At 42.5% G+C, this 4,836-nt stretch overlaps 1 pseudogene; it reads left to right on the top strand.

The window, feature by feature from the left end:
- Window positions 1-2,997: 2,997 nt before the first annotated feature.
- On the top strand, window positions 2,998-3,575 carry LOC142462261 (PRELI domain containing protein 3B pseudogene; annotated as a pseudogene).
- The last annotated feature ends 1,261 nt before the right edge of the window (window positions 3,576-4,836 follow it).

Consider the following 4,836-nt stretch of genomic DNA (forward strand, 5'->3'; position numbering starts at 1 on the left):
GAAGTTTACTGTCCCTTTCTATATTCTGGACTAGTCTGTAGACTTGGTAACGGGTCTGTCCTGAATACTTGGTAGAATTCTCCTGAGAAGGCATCTGTTTTTCTAGGTTGGAAGTTTCTTGATGACCTTCTCTGTTTCTTCATCTGTTGTGGGTCTGTCCAGGTTTTCTACAGCATCTGCATTCATTTGGGTAGATGGTGTATTTCTAGGTATTTTTCCATTTCCTCTGGGTTGTCAACCTCATTGGACTACAGTCTTTTGTAGTACTGTGTTATTATTCTTTTTATTTCATTTGGATCTTGTGATGTTGCCCTTTTAAACTCTAATTCTTGATATTTTCAGCTCTTCTTTCCCTTTGTCAAGTTTTCCAGTGGCTTGTCAATCTTATCAATCCTTTCAAAGAACTAGCTTCTTGTGTTGTAGAGTTTTTTTCCCATTGTTTTTCTATTTTCCAGTTCATTTATGTCTGCTCTAATCTTTATGATAAAAAATTCTCCACCTTTTCTTTAGTGTCGTGCTAATGTTTTGTCTCTGGATTTGGGGGCTGAGTATTTTCAACAATATACAAGGGTTTTCTTATTCAAATACATGTATTGCATTGTCTGTCTGTAATTTAATTAAGATGTGTCATAATTTTTGCCCTTCAAATTTAAATGCCTGATTTTGACCAGCTGTACTTATTACAGGACAATTGATTTCATTTTAATTCCTCTTCACTAAGTAAGCAAATGATCGTGTTGTTATGTAAACTTGCACCACAACAAGATTTCTAATGGTCCTGAATGTGCTCAGGTGTGTCTGGTTGGTTTTGGGAAAGGTGATTGCAAGTTCTCTGAGGAGAAGACATAGATTGGGATCAGTTTTGAGGATGAAAGGATCCCAAGGTAAAGTTTTAAAAACAGTAGAAAGGAAAATTCCAAGGAGGTGGTTTATGAGGTAGTAGAAGGGCCTAGTACCAGAACAGTCAGTAATAGATAAATCAGGTACCTGAAAAGTAGGTGTGATAAATACATATTTGAAGTTGTCAGCCAGGGAATAAATCTGGGTTGTTGGTACTTTAAATTTTCCCCATAACCCACAGCTGGTGAGGAAACAATCTGATACAGGATCTCAGGGTAAACAAAAGTCAAATTTCAGTGTCCCAAGAGCATTTTAAAGACAATGAAAAGACACCTGATCACCAGTGTGTGGCTCTCCTAACAATCATGGTCATCTCCTCCCTGGAAGTCAGCACCTTCTGACACGTTGAATTGGGTGTGAGAAAACTTATGTGAATGCTTTGGTCCCCACGCTCCTTGTAGAGCTTCCAAAATTATCACCGATGTTTAGTGGTTATTTTACTGGGGATCTTAAGACGAATATAACATCCTGTAGTACTTGAGGTTCAGGGGAATGTGGAAAGGGGCGTGGTTGTATAGTGTTCTGTTGTCTAATCCCTAAGGGAAATGCTGGACTACAGACCTGAGTCCCAACCCGGTGCCGTTTTTGTTTTCTGTGTATTGTCAGGTGAGTGAAGTTTAATCCAGTAAGCACATGGCCTCCCTGGTTTCCAGACACCTACTTTAGGATCTATGTTAGTCCTTCATTTTGACATCTTTCCCCCTCTTCCACTTGAAAAATAAGTTCCATAATAATAATTCTTTGTCGTTATTCTCCATCAGTAAAATGCTAGGCGTCTTTTCCCCCTACCACTCTGGGTAGTTCGAAGGAGCTCTGATGGTGTACTGACTATGCATTGGGCAGCTAGCTGCATGGTCAGCAGTTGGAAACCACCAGTCAGATCTGGGGGCATAAGACATGGCTTTGTACTCCTATAAAGAGTTACAGTCTCAGAAACTCACAGGGACAGTTCTAGCCTGTCCTGCAGGGTCATGATGAGTCAGCATGGGCTCCATGGCCAAGAGTTTGGTTTGGGAGTGTATGGGCAGTTCACACAGGGAAAAATATTAAAACATCTGATTTTAGTATGCTTTGTAATTTTGCTGTGTATCAAAACTAATTTTTACAAGTTCACCCTAAATATGTAGTTAATAATTCTTCCAGTTACTTATGACCTACGTGGGATACTTTCATTAGTAAGCGCTAATGAAGAAGGATTCTTTATTCAGCCAATAACTAGATTTGCATTTGACTTCCCTGCAGTGTGTAAAGAGGTATTGTGCTAGAGCAGCAGTTCTCAGCCTCTGGGTGGTGACCCCTTCGAGGGTTGAACGATCCTTTCACAGGGGCGCCCAATTCATAACAGTAGTACAATTACAGTTATGAATTAGAAACGAAAATAATTTTATGGTTGGGGGCTCACCACACATGAGGAACTGTATTAAACTGTATTAAAGGCATTAGGTAGGTTGAAAACCACTGTGCTAGAGTATTAAAAGATATGTGATATTTTATTGATAAAGGTATCCTTCAAAAGGAATACATTATAGTATGTCATCATTTTGATGTGAATCATATAGATGTTGATAATATGCACAGTTTATTATGCATTTAGTGTTTCAAGAGATTCACTTTTTGGCCCTTATACCCACATACAGTATGTAGTCTAATTGCAATTGTTTTAGAAACAAAACAAGACATTAAACGAATAGTTTATGATAAGAAACAGTAAACCAAACTCAGTGCATCTAGTCCATGTTGCATCATAGAGACCCTTTAATACAGAGTAAAACGACCCCTGTAGATTCCAACACTGTAACTGTTTGCCAGAGTAGAAAGCCTCATCTTTCTCCCACAGAGCTACTGGTGGTTTCAAACTGCCGACTTTGTGGTTAGCAGCCCAATCCCTAACCCAGCACACTAGCAGGTCTCCCCACCTGTATTTATGGGTCTTAGCTCAACAGTATTATCAGAGTAAAAGTGTATTTGTAAACATTAAGGAAACTAAAAATTGGGGCAAAACCATTGTCTTATTAAAGAACAAAAACCATTGTGTTCTAATGGAGCAATGAACTAATGGACCACACGGACATCCGTCCCTATGACCCCGATGCCACCATGAAGACCTGGACTTTTGAGCATGTCTTTGACCACCCTTGGGAAACGGTCACCATGGCAGCAATGCAGAAACACCCCAACCCAATGAACCCCAGCGTGGTGGGCGTCGACGTCCTGCGCAGGCACGCGGACCCGGCCGGGAAGCTGCCCAGCCAGCGGCTGCTCAGCTCCGAGTGGGGCCACCCTCTGTGGGACCATCATCGGAAATAGGTGCAGCAAGGACCAAACGTAGGTATGGGAGCATTCTGGAGTTGATCCCATGGAGAAAACAACGGAGCTGCAGTAGGCGAGTATTTCCTTTATGAATATGATGTCAGGCATGAGAGACTCAGATCAAACCCCACTTCTAGGACCCAGGGAGAACCGTGTGGACTAGGAGCCATCATCGCTGTGAAAGGAGTCAGTCTCAGCAGCTCCCTCCACGGCCTGATGGCGAATTCGAACTCGCCCAACGCTGGAAAGGCCGGGAAGCCATGGAGTGGGCGATACACAAGGTAAACGCCGACCGAGATGGAGGAATTGGCGGCCTAGCCAAAGGAAGCATCAGGACGCCCAGGGCGGCGGTGATGGAGAAATGACCGTGAGACTTGGCTGCGGCACTGGGTCCCTGTCTCCACGCTGGCAGGATATTTGTTTGTTATTTAACAAACACAACTCTTATTGTATGTAGACTTTTTTTTTTAATCTAGAGAGCCCATGTAACTTTTGGTCAACACCACCAAGTACAGAGGGCTGCTAAGTTAAGGGATCATTCCCAAATAGTGTTGTTTGAAATGACCATCAAATTTTGAGGGTTCCAGAGTTTATAGGGAAATAGAACAACTGAGGCAGGGACGGGAGGGGATGTTTTGAGATTGGCGTTGGCATAATAAATCTCGTGAAGGTGCATTTGAAAGCTGTCTGTGCTGGAGAATTCCTCCCGGCCGTGCACCAAGCCCGGACAAAGCAGCACTGCTGCCCTGACTTCCAGGGATGCAGGGAGCCTTCCTGCAAAGGCAGAAACCATCCCACTTTAAGAGCCACAGTCACTTGACTGCAAGCTCTCGCTCTGCTATAACCCACCATGAAAGAAAACCACAGGGTTTTAAGTGGGCACCTGAATGCTATTTTTGAAGTGAAGGTAATCGCTAAAGTCCTATATGATCCCAACCCTACCCTACCCCCTACCTCCCAAAAGGAGATTTTTACTGTATTAAAGAGTACTGTGCTGATTTGCCAAAGTTTTGTACCTTAGTAAAAGATGTGTGTGCTTTCCACCATCACATACAATCACACACACACACACACACACACACACACACACACACAGACAAAACCTTTCCTGAATTCACAATAAAAACTTAGGGGCCTGTGGGGAGTAAACTAATTTGCTCTGTAAACTTTCGTTCACGCTACAGTAAGATGTCAATTAAAAACATTAAAAACCGCAATGATGATCAGACCCTCTCCCATTTCCTAGATAACATAACCTCCCAAGACACTTGCTTTACTTTCTAGAACTTGGCTATCCAAAAGTAGATTTCCAACCTTAAGGCACCCGTTCGACCTCGACTATACTTTGCACTAACAGGAACAATTTGTAGGCATAGGTAAAGAAACTGTTTTGAATCCCACCCTGCTGCATCTTCGTTTCAGTTTGAAGAGACTTATCATTCGTTAGAGAGAAGAGTCCCTACTAAGATCGAAAGGCCGGGGAAATGCAGGTAGGGAGAAACATAACTTTGCAATAATAGCACTGAGTGAGATCCCAAGACGGTAAGAAGAACAATAGATGCTATTATTGATGCCATAATCACGGCATTTAAGAATTTGCCTCCCTGTGAGCAATGTCATTCTCTG

Source organism: Tenrec ecaudatus, chromosome 12, assembly GCF_050624435.1.
Source record: "Tenrec ecaudatus isolate mTenEca1 chromosome 12, mTenEca1.hap1, whole genome shotgun sequence".
NCBI lineage: Eukaryota > Metazoa > Chordata > Mammalia > Afrosoricida > Tenrecidae > Tenrec > Tenrec ecaudatus.